Genomic DNA, 17,727 nt, shown 5'->3' with positions numbered 1-17,727 from the left:
GTGATATGATATATCAAATCAGGCTAGAATATCACGAGAAATGCAATGGTGAAGGTTTTCTCGATGTATCTTTAACCAGTAAGAAGTTATGACTGAATTCTTGTACCAATTTGCTCCTTTTCGAGGTGTTAGAAAAATGCCTTAAAATTTGTTTAGCGCATCGGTAATGCATCGAGGTCAAAGTGATGTCTAGGGAGAGAAGTTCGCATGCCATTGCACACGATTTTAATCGGATACATCCACGAAGAGCTGCATTATGAATGGTTGTCGCGAACAATTTACAGTGTGACGCTTCCATTGAATTAAAAGTCCTTCACAGTGACAAGGCTAATGTTTATGTTCGTAAGGAAGTTCATAAACAGAATATGCGACCCTTGTCATCTGATAAAATAACTTTGGACAGAAACTGCTTCACAACGTTCCCATAGTGTTCTGGTGTTCCTCCCTATTGAAAAAGAAAAACTCTGTAAAAAGTACCTTCTTCCATAAGCAAGGATGATGAAAAAACTGTTTATTTAACAAATCCAAGTAGCCCTAAGCATTTAAGGTTCCGTTGATGAAAAATTGACTAACCAATCGTGTTCCACACAGCCAGCCACACCATTAACTTACCAGCATTAACCATTCTGCTTTGATCTGTCGAAAATGGGTTATCAGATAAAAAGCATCGAATATTCTGTTTATGAACTTCCTTATGAACATAAACGTTAGCCTTGTCACTGTGAAGGACTTTTCATTTAACCCATTAATGCATGGTGTCCGATTAATCGAACGCTGACATATTTGCATTTTATGTAACACTGTTTTACTTTAATTGGTTACATTTATCACATTTAGTTCCTTGGTACCTCTGCGATGCATATGTCAGCCCACGGGCTTGGCAACATTGTAAATTTCCCGCCAAATTTTATAGGGAGTGAAACATGGAGAGAAAGCGGTACTGCGTTTCGCGTAGCGGGTAAGCATATTTCAATTTATATGTAGTAGTTGACATATATCCAAGTTGTGTTTTGACAAATATGCGTAAGAAACATTAATAATCAAATATGAAACAATAATTTGTGCATTAGTTTTATCCCTGAGCTGCTATTGCTAGAGAAAATATAGTGTCCGATATATCGGACATTGTGCACACTGAGCACTTTATGCATATTTTCCATATCCTGTAAAATTGTCGATACCTTTGATGTTTAGACATTGTAAATGTATATATGTGAGTATATATGACCTATTATTGGCACAACAAATGAAGAGCTCATATGATTAACAGACCCGATTTGGCTATACTTAAAACTATGTCAAGATGCCCATATGCCCCAATTGCCCAAGTGTGCTATGCTGTCAAATCCAAGAATCCTGAACTCTAGTGTATAAATGAAGAACCCTCAATAGATTAATTTGGCTACACTTAAAATTATGTCAAGTTGTCCATATGATCTTATTGCTTACAGTGTGCTACTCTGTCAAAATCCCAAGAATCCCGAATCACAGTGTACAAATGAAGAAGCCTCAACAGACTGATTTGGCCATGTGTGCAAAAGCTACATCTGTGAGATTGTTGTCCATAAGCTTGTCAAAAATATGCCCCTCTTGATATTGTTTTGGCTACACTTAAAACTAAGCCAAAGAGCCACCCACACTCACCCTCCACCCACACCCACACATATTTACTTCCGGTCCACTTCCGGTTTACTTGACAGACACCTGTGTTTTTTTAGGTTTATTAAGTATAGAGTTTTGATTTGGACCCCAAGAAATTATATATAAATAAACAATAAAAATGCCAAACTTGAAATATTGCAATCTGTGTAAAAAAAAATATATCTAATTCTAATTGGGCTAGGCACCGGCATAATTGTGATCCTAAGAAATGCAGAACACCCACAAAAATATGCCCAAAATGCCATAAAATATTAAGCAAATCATATTACAATAGGCATAAGTGTACTTGTTATGTACAGCCTTCTACTTCATCACAGCCATCTACATCTGGTCTGAAAAGGAAGCTTGAAACACCTGTTAATGCTAGGCCAGCAAAGCAGCCACGCAATGCACCTATCCATAGCAGTTTTGCTGGCAAACTAAGGGATCACTGTTTTGTATCAGAGCCAAGATGTGATATTAAGAATTTTTTGAACAGTATAAATTCTGATGTGCAGGCTATTCTAAATGCAGAAAATGGCTCTTATAAGCTGTCCCTCAAATTGTTTACACAATATAAGAAACCAAATGGCACAAAATTTACACAGCCCCACATAACAGAAACTGTACCTGTATACTCAAATACAAATTTAGACAAAATAATAAGCAGTTTGATAGATCAATCGAATATTAAACACTCTGAATTTGCTGCAAAAGAATCAGGATGGAGTTTATGTGGAACTCCACACAAGTTATATATTAATATTTCTGAATTCAGCCCATTACAAGGTTCTACATATCTGCCATTACCTGCCAATATCAAAAACAAAAAAGCCGTAGTTAATATAGAAAATAATGATGAGAAATGTTTTCTGTGGTGTATTTTAGCTGCTTTGTATCCAGTTTTAAGGAATCCTCAGAGAATAAGTTATTATAAACAACATGAACATGATTTTGATGATGCTATGGAGGGCTTAGAATATCCAATGTCAGTTCAGAATATTGATAAATTTGAAAAAAAGGCCAGGGATATCAATGGTAAACAATTATCTATTAATGTTTTTATTTGTTCTACTGGTCGTGGCAATTGCTTGATAGCACCTCTCAGAATCAGTACACTTGATGATGATTCTGCTCTCCCGATTGATCTGCTCTTAATTGAAGGGGATGACACACACCATTACACTCTGATACACAGTCTTGAAGCTTTAGTCAGAAAACAACTAGACAAATCTAAGACAATATTCAAGTTGTGTAGAAGATGTTTAACTGTATTTGATGGTAGAAAAATGGTGAATGGTGTTTGTGAAAAGAATACAGAAATTGCTAAAAACAAGTTAGTTGAGCATCTGAAATACTGTGGCAATCATACACCTGTTCATATGGTGATGCCTAATCCAAGTGAAAATGCCAAATTCAAAAAAATTGAAGCCTTGTTGGAACATCCAGCATATATAGTCTGTGATTTTGAATCAAACCTCAAACCCCTTGCATTATGCAGCCCAGATCCTGATGAATCTTCAATTACATCATACCAGTTACATGAGCCTTCTAGTTTTTATTATGTGGTTGTACAGGATGGTGTTGTTAGTGAAGAATATTTATACATGGGACCAGATGCCATCAAAGAATTTGCACATAGAACAGAAAATGAGTGCCATGACATAGCATCTAATGTCTTATTAAAATCAAAACCTATGTTGCCTTTAACAGAGGATCAGATTGAAGATTTCAACAATGCAGAAAAATGCCCGGTATGTGATTCTGAATTTTCAGATACAAATATCAAGGTGCATCACCATTCTCATACAGATGGTAAATTCAAAATGGCCCTGTGTAATAGCTGTAATATTAAGATCCACAGACCAAAATTTGTCCCAATATTTTGCCATGGTGCATCTAATTATGATTTTCATCATCTGATCAGGTACGAGGGGTTTGACAAGCAGAATTTAAATAATTTAGCAAAAAATGATGAGAAGTATATAGCTATTAGCAAAATAATTAAAGTTAATGGTGTTCCCATTCACTTAAGATTTCTTGATTCCTACAGAATTCTGTCAGCTAGCCTGGCTACACTGGCCAATCAATTATCTGATGATCAATTCAAAATCACATGTGCTTTGTTTCCAAGTCAGGACCTGAAATTAATTAGGCGGAAGGGTGTATACCCATATGACTATGTTACAGATTTCTCTAAATTTGATAATTGTGCTCTGCCACCACAACAAGAGTTCTACAGCAAACTCAGAGCATCTGGAATCACTGATGAAGATTTTCACCATGCCCAGTTGATGTGGAACAATTTAAAATGCCAGACATTTGGTGATTATCACAAGGCATATTTAAAACTTGATGTGACTCTCTTGGCTGATATACTTCAGGCATTTAGAAAATCATCGATGGAAAATTATAAGCTGGAACCAATGTATTTCTACAGTGCTCCAGGCCTAGCATGGTCTGCAATGTTTTTGAATACTAAAATGCAGTTGGATCTCATTCAGGATCAGGACATGTATCTGTTTATGGAACAATGCATAAGAGGAGGCATGGTGCAATGCTCTCAAAGATATGCCAGAGCAAATAGCAAATATATTCCTGATTATGATCCAGCCCTGCCATCAAATTATATACATTATGTGGATGCAAACAGCTTGTATGGTTATGCTATGATGGATAAATTGCCATATGCAGGGCTTGAGTGGGTTGAAGATTTCAATATTGGAGATCTTCAGGATTTTGATGACAGTCACTGTGGTCTATTCTTAGAGGTTGATCTGACAATTCCTGATGATTTACACAACAAATTTTCTGATCTGCCCCCAATTCCTGAGGTTGAGTGCTCACCTGGCTCTAAACAAAAGAAATTGATGATGACTCTGGAGCCAAAACAGGGTTATGTCATATATTACAAAAACCTCCAGTTCCTGATGCATCATGGTGTTCAAGTGACCAAAGTTGGCAAAGTTTTGAGGTTCAGGCACTCAAGATGGTTGAAGCCATATATTGATACAAACACAGAGCTTCGAACATCTGCAATGAGCCAATTTGATAAGACCCTGTTTAAATTGATGGTCAATTCAGTGTATGGGAAAACCATAGAAAATGTCAGAAAACATACTGATGTCAAGTTGGTTACTGACCCCAGCCGGAGCAAAAAATTGGTGGCAAAGCCTAATTTCAATTATAGAAGAATTTATGATGACAATATGGCACTTTTTAATATGAAAAAAACAAAGATTAAGTTTGATAAGCCTATTTATGTAGGGGCTGTGATATTAGAATTGGCCAAATTACACATGCTAAAGCTCTATTGTGATGTGCTCAAGCCTTTTTATGGTAATTGTGTAAAACTGATGTACATGGACACAGATAGCTTTATTCTCGATATTCAGACAGAAGATGTTTATCAAGATATATCACAGCCTGCATTGCTTAAATATTTTGATACTAGTGAGCATACAAAAATTCAACCCCACAACAAAAAGGTGCCTGGCAAGTTAAAAGATGAGACACTTGGTGATGTTATTGTGGCATTTGCTGGGTTAAGGGCCAAGATGTATAGCTTTGAAACATGTAGTGGTGTTGTTGTCAAAAAAGCCAAGGGCATTGGTAGAGTAACTGTGGACAAAGAGCTCCAATTTAAAGATTATGAAGATTGTCTCAAATCACAGACTTTAATAAGAACATCAGAATGCAGATTTCAGAGTGTGGATCATTTGTTGACTACCAATATTGTAAGAAAAGTGGCTCTGGACCCACATGATGATAAGAGATGTATTTTGTCATGTGGCATACATACTCTACCATGGGGGCATTGTGATTTGAAAAGTGGTAATCAATGCCCAATTACAGAGCATGATTTGAAATAAATAAACATGCCAATGAACTTATTTGGGTTCAAAAAACAGGCTATTATGGACCTGCCAACACCAGCACCCTCTCCTGATATACAATCTATGATATCTAAACTAAGTGGTTTGTTAATTATTCATCTGAATAGCATACTTACAGATGTTGATGATAAAACAGGTAAAACATTATACATATTTAATAATAATTTAAATCATTACCAATTACCTGTAGGTGGTCATTTACAATTTATTACAACCCCCGAGGGTAATGTCAAGGTTTCAATAGGGAGAAATATTTATAGAATTAAGCACTCAAACATGATTTCTGGCACTGTATATACTGTTTCTGCTGGTGATTGTTCATATATTGAGGTCCCAGGATCCTATGACAAGCTTATACCTTTTTTTATAGAATTAAGAATTAGATATTTTATAATAAATAACCACTAAAACAAAAATGCCTAATGATATATTTGGCCATACAAGGCACGAAGATCACAGTGATGAGATTCTGATGCTTGATGTCAGAGTCAAAAAATTAAGAAGTGATTTACAAGCTTTACAAACCACACTGAATGCCAGTCTTCAACTAGAGATTACAAATTTACAATCACAATGCATGGACCCTCTTCTTAAAATTGACTCAGAACTCAAATTGCTGCTTCAAAAATATACTGACTTGGCTACATTAGATAATTTTCAAAGTTTAGAGGAGGCTGTAGCAGCTCTTCAAGCCAAATTTAAGACTCAGGCTACCAACTCTGAGCAATTGAAACAACAATTAGAAGAACAGATTAATAATGTCCAGACACAGCTCCAAACAATTGTCAAAAGCATAAAGTCACAAGAAGATTTTGATCTAGTAATTTCCACTCTAAAGGAACAGATTCAATCACTGCAGATACCTAATCTGGACCCCTTGAACAATGCCATAGCCGAGGTTAAAGAAAAAATTGAGACACTTGAAAATTTTATGAACAACCTACCATCTTCTGATGCTCTGAGTGCTATAACTCGTAGTGTTGCCAACATCAAGCTGCAACTTCAAACATATGAAGATTTTGGAAAAATGCAGAGTACCATAACCCACCTTGAAGGTACCATAGCAGCAGTGCAAAGTGATCTGACAAATGTACAAGAAACTCTAGAATCTCGCCTGTAGACACCCTTGTCAGTGTTCAGCAAGAGATCACCATACTTGAAAACCTCAACACTGAATCTGAGCTATCTCATTTTCATCACTTGATCGATGATATCCAAACAAAGCTTGAAATTTTACAACAATCCACACCTACTCAGGCAGACATAGCTCTGCTTCAAGATGCTATGCGTAGTGTGGCTGATGCTTCTGAATTAAATGATGTGAAATTGGCACTTGAATCTTTGCAGAATACTGTAGCAAATCTGCCTACATCACAGGAACTTAAAAATATTAAGAGAGCTGTGAATCACATATTGAAATCAGAAGATATCAAGAATATCCAGACAGAGATCAAACAACTTACTCAGACAGTGGCCACTCTACCAACTAATCAACATATTAATGAACTTAATGCTTTGTTTGAGGATATCAGAAGACAAGTCCATGATCTTACTGCTCAAAATTCAAAATTGGCAGTTGTTGAAAATCTACAGCAAATTGTAGCCAACATCAAGCAACAGCTAGGGACCATGGAATCCAACCAAGCAAATGCTCTGTCTGTTTTCGCCACGCAGCTTCAAGAAATTGTGCAACAATACAAGAAACTTGCTGTGGACATAAGAATTAAACCTGGCACGATGAGATTGTTAGGACTATCAATGAGCACCTTGAATCTGTAATGAGCAGATTGCTTACAGCAGAAAAAGAAATAACTGGCCTAATCGAGAATCCTAAACATACAGTAATCCTTGAATTGTACAGTATCCCCAACAAAGAATATGATTCACCATTTACACCAGGTGGCAAAATATATATGCTGTCCCCTGCACAATTTTATTACCAGTTTTTTGTTGGGGGCACACTCAGACCAATCAAGATCAAATATTGGCTACAACCACAGGCTCACCACTACCCTACCTTATCAATAACCAATGCTGACAACAAACCAAAGGTCACCAGTGTAGAGTTAGAGGATTTTACAGACCCCCATACATTAGAAACATCTTATGCTGAAGATGATGGTTCTATGGAATTTAATATACAAATAGGAGACAAATTATATTTAGAAAATCCTGTAGTATCAGCTGTTGAACACTCCATAGTTGCAATATTCTTGTTTACATACTATGTCTAGACAAATTATTGTTGATGAATTACACAGACAAGCCAGACATAATTTTAAGAGACTGCCAGTGATTGCAAAAGGCATAGATGATTTATGGCAGTGTGACTTGGTTGAGATGGCAAGTGGACAGCTGAAAAACTTAGACAAGATCAACAAGGGCTACAAGTATTTACTCACTGTCATAGACACATTTTCAAAATATGCCTGGGCTGTGCCACTCAAATCCAAGACTGGAGCATGTGTTACAGAAGCTTTCAGGACAATCATCAACAGAGTGGAAGATCACCGCGCTATCTACAAACAGATAATGGCAAAGAATTCTATAATTTGGTGTTCCAACAATTTATTAAAAGCCAGTCAATACAACATTACTCGAGTTACAGTGATCTCAAGGCCTCTATTGTAGAAAGATTCAACAAAACCTTAAAAAATCATATGTATAAACAATTTACCCTTCAAGGTAATTATAAATGGCTCAGTATCCTACCAGAACTTTTAGATAGATATAACAACTCGGTCCATTCCACAATCAACATGAAACCCCCTGAGGTAACTTCATCTGATGAGCAAAAATTGATCAGTACTGTTTATTATCCTAGATACCAGCCAACAACAAGAAAAGCCAAATACAAGGTAGGTGATCAAGTAAGAATCAGCAAATATAAGCACATATTCAAAAGAGGCTTTACCAGAAACTGGAGCAGTGAATTATTTACAGTGGTTCAAGTTAAACCTGGGATCCGTAACACATATATAATAAAAGACCATCGAGGAGAAATTCTCAAAGGCAGATTCTATGAAGAAGAACTCAGCAAAACTTAGCAGCCTGACACATATCTTATAGAAAAAATCATCCGCAGAAAAGGCAAAAAGATACTGGTGAAATGGCTAGGTCTCCCAGAACACAGCTAGATCGAGGCAGACAAAGTGATACTATGAACACCTGGGATCTTATAAAGAGACTACCAGAGCCTGAACAGCAGAATAAGAGAAATGGAAAGCTGCTGCCTGATAATATTAGATGTCTTATTGTTGGGCCATCGGCTTGTGGTAAAACTACACTAATGATTGATAATTTTTTATCGGCACCCAACTGGTTAGACTGGAAAAACAGGCACTTGTATGTTTTCTCTAAGAGCTTGGAACAATTAAAATATCACCAGCTGATGAAGCTATATAATGGACTGGATATAGCCACTTTTGAATCAGATGTTAAGCCACTCCATGATTGTCTTGATAACTCTGTTGTTGTGTTTGATGACATTATACTGGATAATCAAAACAAGGTTAGAAATTTTTTTACACAGGGCCGACACAAAAATATAGATTGCTTCTATCTGGCACAGACTTTTTCTAAAATACCGAAGCAGCTGATCCGAGACAACAGCAATTTTATATGTGTGTTTCATCAAGATCATACCAACCTCAAACACATGCATGATGAATATGTAGGTGGGGACTTGAGCTACAATGATTTTTCCAAGTTTTGCAGTAGGTGCTGGAACCAGGACAGCATTGGGTTTGTCACAATTGATATGACAAGGAAACCCAATAGTGGTAAATACAGAAATAAAATCAACAATTTTCTAGACATTGAGACATATATAAATAACCATGAAAAGGCCAATAATTGATGATCTTAAATTAAGAGATTATCTTGTAAAAAGATTTAAGGGATGGAAATCAGAGAACCGAGGAATCTATGAACAACACAAGCAAATAGAACAGCCTATTATTGATGCTATTAGTGAATTAGGTAAAAATATCAAAACTGTTACAAAGCAAAATCAAAATTTGATCACTGAGCTTGTACCTGTAGCTGCTAGGAACATATTAGATTATCCAATCACCCCACTTTCTAGTATTCATACACCTAGTCCTGTTCCCCCTCGAAGAATTGAAGCTACTCAGGATCCTATTGAATTGGGTCTTCTTGCTCAAAAATATTTAAGCACACCTAAAGACAACAAAGATGAGGTTTTTGGTTTATATGCTGACACAGAGGTTGATGGTAGCAACATACATAGAATTGGCAATTTTAGAGTAACATTTATGGGAGATGATCTAATTGTATATTCAGAATCTCATCTTGGAGAAAGAGGTGGTTTTGTTAAGTATCCTGGAACAACTGGATTGTGGGAACTGATGACTATGAAGAGACCTGGCAGCTATACAGAGCAAGACTATGAGCACTACAAAGAAATATTAATAAAATCAGATGCTCTATACCAGAACAATGATCCCACACAAAAAAGAGTCAAGTCTAGCAGTGGAGCAAAATACAACAACTTAATCAAGCCCATATGGTCACAGATCAAGACAGGTAGTGGAATCAAACAATACAACACCCTGCCTAAAGAATTTGTGTGGGTTGATGATGTCAGGAAACTTGTAGATAGGTTGCTGGTGATAGCTGGGGAGGAAAATGCTGGCAACCACAATTTTTACAATGAAAAGGTTGGAATTATGGACATGATAAGCACAAAATTATCTAATTTTATAGTGAATGAGACTAAGGGGATTGGATATCTTATAAAAATTATTAATACTCTACCACCTAAATTTTGGAATATCTCTGAGGGTCGGCGGCTGGTTAATGACATCATAAACAAGCTGCCATTTGAACTACACATTTAAGGCTATCAGTATTGTGGTCCAGGCACCAAACTAGACCATAGACTAAACAGGGGGGATCCTGGTGTTAATCCCCTAGATGCTGCTTGTAGAGACCATGACATAGCATACAACACACATTCTGATCTTGACAAGAGACATGTTGCAGACAAAAAATTAAAAGAGGCTGCATTTGGTAGATTTGTAAGCAAAGATGATTCTTTGGGTGAGAGAATAGCAGCATTGGGGACCACCATAGCTATGAACACCAAACAAAAACTGGGGTGGGGGTTGTGATAAATTAAATAAATTTAAGCCACTTAATTAAGCTATGTAAACCCAGAATATGTATATAATAAACCAACAATGAAGGCCAAGGGTGTTATGTATCAGATACCTTATGCAGGTCTTAAATCTCTTAAAACTATTGATAGTCTTTTAACTAAAAAGCAGCGCAAGAAAAAAAAATCTTGTCTTGCCAAGGGCCATGGTATGAAATTATTACTTAATACCCCCCAATTAAAAAAATTACAACAATCTAGAAAAAAATTGCATACAGGTGGCTTCATATTTAGTATCCCAGCTATTTTAGCAGCACTTGGTGCTGTTGGGAGCTTGGCTGGGGGATCAGCTGCTATAGCAAAAACAGTAATAGATGCCAAAAAGAATAAGGCAGAATTAGATGAATTGAAGCGCCATAATCTGGCCATGGAGAAACAAGGCAAAGGTGTTAAGAGAGCCATGAATAAGTTTAAAAAAACAAGAGCCGCTTACAAACCAAGATATTGAAGCTTTAATCAAACCACTAGGCATCAAAAATTTTAGAGGTGTGTTCATGTCTGATTCTTTACCAGAACAACCACTCAACAAAGAGTGTGGCATAGTTAATTTGGATAAGAACAAAAATCAGGGCACTCACTGGATCTGCTATCTTAAATATTCAAACAATGAGGCAAGTAGATCACAAATATGCCTTCTAGCACAACCCTGATTTCTTGACCAAACGACACAAAAACCTCAAAAACTCACTTTCTCTCCACGTTCCGCGCCTCATTTATTGCGCTGACGATGTTTCACGGCGCAGAAAAGCCGGTACGAGAGAATTCACTCTCTCGTACTTGAAGTACGAATGCACCTTATCGTAATTTTCCAAGTCCCGAGGACCAAATGTTTATATATCGCGAGCTTTGTAAACCTCTCGCGAAAACGATGTGCCACACACACATATGCGCGCGCTGGCGCCTCTTATTATTTTTTCCGTATTGTGACGCGAGCAAACAAACAAAAATAATAATAATAATTGTTTTTTTTTTTAGGATTCCTGGCCCCTATAACCTCGCCAGGGTGCGTGGTGCCCAACCAAAAAAAGTAAAAGGTTCTCTAACGGCTGCGGTTGTAGATAACCACACCTCTGTAGAGTTTTTTTTTTCTCAAAAATCGTATGGGACACCTCTGTTTATCAAAAATTCGAGATATTTGCAATTTAACGCAGGACTTGGAAAATTTTCGATTGATGAAAAAAATTGGTTCCATAACGACCTATGTTTATTTTGGTATGGGAGGACAGAGGACACCGAGACTCGACCGACGCACTAAACCCGACCTCTCTACGACTATTCGTTCAAAAGTTACGAGTGATCAAAGTTTTTGGGAGGGGGTGGGCTAACTCCTTACCCCTTGACCCCAGGACCACCAAAACTTGGTACACGTATTCTACACCTCCATAATCGACAGGGGGGGTAGCTTCGCTACCGGAATGGGGGTGTTTTTCGATATATTTTTTCGATAACTCTTACTATTTTCGAGATATTTGCAATTTAAGATTTTTTTAACGCTGTGGACTTAGAAAATTTTCGATTGATGAAAAATTGGTTCTATGACGACATATGCCAATTTTGGTAGGAGTGGACAGAGGACACCTAGACTCGACCGATGCACTAAACCCGACCTCTCTACGCCTACTCTACGTTACCAAAAAAAAAAAAAAAAAAATCGACAAGGGGATATTTTTTCGATAACTCTCACTGTTTCTAAGGTACTTAGGTTTTTTTGATAGACGACAACGACGGAGTCATCAATGAGTAATCATCTGTGAACTCGGTGAACACAAGTCAACTTTTTTCAGTAGGTCAATATTTTTTTTTTTCTTATTTCTTAGTGAATGGGTTAGGTGACTTGCAACGACGAAGGCCTTCTAGCAACACGTACTTAGCTTATGCCGGCGTAATTTGCTAAAATATGTCTTTAACTATTGTTATTTAGGAATCGCCTCAGTCCTGTTGTTAATTTGGAAAAGGTAATGGATCCAAAAATAACAAGGGCAGGGGGGGGGCAATTAAAGGTTCCAAATGACAATAGTTAGAGTTTTTATCCAATCTAGTAAAGGGTGGATTGGTTGAAATCTCCAAGGCGTATTTTGCATTTTTTTTTTCAAATATGAACATGTTAAAACTGAACTGGGCTAATAATTTCTTAATTGCAATTATTTTTCCAAAAAAAAACTTCTGCAACACAGAAATGTTAGCAAGAATTCTCATGTAACCTAGTTGTTTTTACTCAGACAAAATCAATAGTTTTGCATTCCAAATATTCCCCGTGTGTGTGTGTGTGTGTGTGTGTGTGTGTGTGTAGATGTGACGTCGACCTATTAAGAATGTCACGTCAATAATACTAGCTTGGATATGTCATGATCTTCTTTTTTCTCTATAAAAGAGAGAGAGAGAGAGGGGGGGGTCATGTAACTGGTGATTTGCTTGGCTAAGGGAAACTTCCTGAGAATTTTTTCCATTCTAAATATTCTTGTATATGTGTGTGTGTGTGTGGTTGTGTAGAGATTGATGCGCTTATGTATGTGTGTAAATATTAAGTTTTTGATCTGTTAAGAATATTATATCAATAATATTGTCTCGGGAATGTTATGCTCTTCCCTTTTCTCTATAAAAAAGAGAGATTTGTGTTGATTGTTTGGTTAAAAAGAATTTCCTAATTATTTGTTTTGTCACAAGAATTGTTTGCATTCCAAATATTCCTAAGTGTTTGCGTAAAGATTGATGCATTAACCTGTTAAGAATATCACATCAATAATACCGGCTCGGAAATGTCATGTCCTCTCCCTCTATAGAAGGTCATATAAATGTGCTAATTGGTTGGCTAAGGGGGATTTCCTGATTAGTAAATTGAGGTTATAAATACGTACGCATAAAGATTTTGCTAATATGGAATGCTAAAGCTCAGTACTTGGCTCTCTCAGGGATTCGAATTCTTTTAGGTTAAACAGCATAGAAATTTCACAGCAAGAATTCTCATATTTACTGACGACATTCTTAACAACCTGTGTTGTGATTCCACTATAAACTGTATACAAAATATGCAGTCCCTAGAATGAGATGGACGAGGCTTATGAACCTCGACCTATACAGTTGTACAATCTGGTAATGAATAGGTGTTTCTTTTTATTAAGCATAGCAGTGTGTTTTCGCTTATTTTAATATCAGGCAACAATGTTAGAAAGTGGCCCCCCCCAAGAATACAATTTAAAATCACTAATGTGATATGGGCCTCTCCGATGGCGCAGTGGTAGCGTCGTCGCCTTGTAATCAAGGGGTCCCGGGTGCGATCCCTGGTGGAGACATGTAGTGGTTCGGATCCCACTTTAAACTGCAGGTCCAGTCCCGATTAGCCTTACTGTGCATAAAGTGGACTTAAAACACCAACTCAACTCAACTCAACTAATGTGATATGAACTTTTTTTTTCACTTGTGTGTATTTGAATATGAAAGTGAGGTACTTTGAATGATTGAGGGGAACAATCACAAATAAGCTTGCAACGGTATTGGGAGGTGTCACGAGTTCAAACTTCAGACGATTTCTGTTAATCTGCTAAGGCAATATCAGTACGAAAAATTTTGTAAAAAAAAAAGAAGAGGCAATTTTAGCTAATGGCAACGATGAGGATGAATAATGGTAATTATGATGAAATTGATGTGTGGCACTTAGAAAACAAAACTTCAAAGTGTATTGCAAATACAGCTACAATTGACCCCCCCCTCCCCAAATACAAGGCAGTTAACAGAGGTGTATTTTTGTTGGTTTACGAGTCTGAGGGCTTAAGTTAGTATGTTCACTATAGCTATACATATTAAAAAATGAAATAACCTGAGCAATAAAATATAACAATACCGATTCTGGCTTTTTGTCGGATGACGTAGTGGTAATGTTGTTGCAATCCCACACCCTGATGGCGTATAGACTTAAATGTTTTGCATAACATGAAATACTGTTAATGGGAATGTGTTGTTTCTAATGTTCAATATAGAAAGCAGATAACAAGAAAAAGAAGAAAAGAAATGTTGCAAGTAGATACGGAGCCTCAACCCAAACACATATATGATCAGACAGGATGTCAACAATGCATTCATAACTAACATGTGATTATTCAAAAATTGAAATAGTGCAGTGGGAAACAATCAACTAACTAACTCTCTAGGCTTTTTAAACCCGAAGAGAGCAAAATACAAGCACAAGCGTAAATAATTAAATAAGTTCGAATCTTTTGATCTAGGTATGGATGCAGACAGGTACTAAGTTTTGTGTGTGAACACAATTGATAATGGAAAATCCCCTTCAATATAATAGCATAGTGGTAATATTGGTCTTGCCTTGTTCCTATCGATAACATAGTGGTTACACGAAAGAAAGAAATAAAATAAAAAAATTAAAACACTGTCCCCTATTAAGAAATATTTCTCGAAATTATTCAACTACTTTTTTCTCTTCCTATCTTCGTAACTAAAAAAATGTTTTGTCAAATGTTTGGATGACTATGAAAATATTGAAACATATGATGTAATAATAAAATGTTGTTGCATTGTAATCAAATGAATTTGTTGAATATGTAGAATATGGTAGGATATATCTTAAAATGTTAGAAGCTTCCAAAAAAAAAAATAAAACTCCTGTAGGATTTTCCGTGTAGCAGTGAGACACACTAACTAACTAACTAACTAACTAACTCCCTAGCCTTCTTAAACCCGAAGGTTCAGCAACACAGGCCTTCTATTTGTCCCTATCTTGAGCAAGTTCTATATACTCTTTTCCATCCCTACCGATTTTCTTTAGGTCCATCTCAACGTTGTCCCTCCATCTTCGTCTTGGTCTTCCTACAGGTCTCTTAAGTAGGCTTAATTTAGGAAATGCATGTTATTTTTTTTCTTCATAAACTTTTGTCTTCTCGTTTAATATCTAAGAAACTAAAAGTTAAAATATACAAAACAGTAATTTTGCCTGTAGTATTATATGGGTGTGAAACTTGGTCTCTTATATTGAAAGAGGATCATAAATTAAGAGTATTTGAAAATAAGATCCTTAGGAAAATATTTCAGCCCAAAAGGGATAAAGAAACAAGTGAATGGTGAAGTTTACATAATTTAGAAGTACATAATTTATGTTAGTTTCCAAGTATTATTAGATTGATGATTAAATCACGAATACTTAGGTGGGCACGAATGAGAAAGGAATAAAGGAGATTTTACAGGAGTCTTGTTGGAAAACCTGATGGTAAAGGACCAAAACGAAGATGGAGATGAATCTAAAAGAAATCTGTAAAGATTGTAATAGAATATATATAAATTTTGCTTAGGATAAGTACAAATTGAACTGTAACCACGAATTTTCAGAATCAAGAGTGCTAGAGAATTAATTAATTAATTAATATTTAATGTAATAAAGGTAGTAATATAGTATTCTTATTGAGAAGAGAATTTCTACAAAACTTATTTTTCCTCGTACGTTTACTAATAGCAGTTACATTTGACATGTTTGACTAATTGCGAATCAACGTATGGAAGCTATTGGAAGCAGTTTGAAGACTGAAATGGCTATGCAAGGACGCTTATTATAATGTTAATATTTTAGTATAATGTTTTGGGAATTGCTTCTCGATAATGTTTGGTATTTAATTTAATCTGTTAGATAAAATACATAATTATTAGAATTTAACGATGGAAAATATGAACAGTGAATGAATGATACGTTTGACTAATCGTGAAGATGAGTATCACAGTACGTTTTTATCGTTCTTATATAAACGTTGCAACGTTTAAGAACGTATAAGAACGTTTACCGTTTTCAGTGAAAACAATGTTGAAACGTTTCGGTAAACGTTCTTATACGTTCTTAAACGTTGCAACGTTTATATAAGAACGATAAAAACGTACTGTGATACTCATCTTCACGATTAGTCAAACGTATCATTCATTCACTGTTCATATTTTCCATCGTTAAATTCTAATAATTATGTATTTTATCTAACAGATTAAATTAAATACCAAACATTATCGAGAAGCAATTCCCAAAACATTATACTAAAATATTAACATTATAATAAGCGTCCTTGCATAGCCATTTCAGTCTTCAAACTGCTTCCAATAGCTTCCATACGTTGATTCGCAATTAGTCAAACATGTCAAATGTAACTGCTATTAGTAAACGTACGAGGAAAAATAAGTTTTGTAGAAATTCTCTTCTCAATAAGAATACTATATTACTACCTTTATTACATTAAATATTAATTAATTAATTAATTCTCTAGCACTCTTGATTCTGAAAATTCGTGGTTACAGTTCAATTTGTACTTATCCTAAGCAAAATTTATATATATTCTATTACAATCTTTACAGATTTCTTTTAGATTCATCTCCATCTTCGTTTTGGTCCTTTACCATCAGGTTTTCCAACAAGACTCCTGTAAAATCTCCTTTATTCCTTTCTCATTCGTGCCCACCTAAGTATTCGTGATTTAATCATCAATCTAATAATACTTGGAAACTAACATAAATTATGTACTTCTAAATTATGTAAACTTCACCATTCACTTGTTTCTTTATCCCTTTTGGGCTGAAATATTTTCCTAAGGATCTTATTTTCAAATACTCTTAATTTATGATCCTCTTTCAATATAAGAGACCAAGTTTCACACCCATATAATACTACAGGCAAAATTACTGTTTTGTATATTTTAACTTTTAGTTTCTTAGATATTAAACGAGAAGACAAAAGTTTATGAAGAAAAAAAATAACATGCATTTCCTAAATTAAGCCTACTTAAGAGACCTGTAGGAAGACCAAGACGAAGATGGAGGGACAACGTTGAGATGGACCTAAAGAAAATCGGTAGGGATGGAAAAGAGTATATAGAACTTGCTCAAGATAGGGACAAATAGAAGGCCTGTGTTGCTGAACCTTCGGGTTTAAGAAGGCTAGGGAGTTAGTTAGTTAGTTAGTTAGTTAGTGTGTCTCACTGCTACACGGAAAATCCTACAGGAGTTTTATTTTTTTTTTTGGAAGCTTCTAAC

This window comes from Lepisma saccharinum, chromosome 13 (genome assembly GCF_977018435.1).
Source record: "Lepisma saccharinum chromosome 13, izLepSacc3.1, whole genome shotgun sequence".
Lineage (NCBI taxonomy): Eukaryota > Metazoa > Arthropoda > Insecta > Zygentoma > Lepismatidae > Lepisma > Lepisma saccharinum.
Note: the sequence above shows the minus strand (reverse complement) of the source record.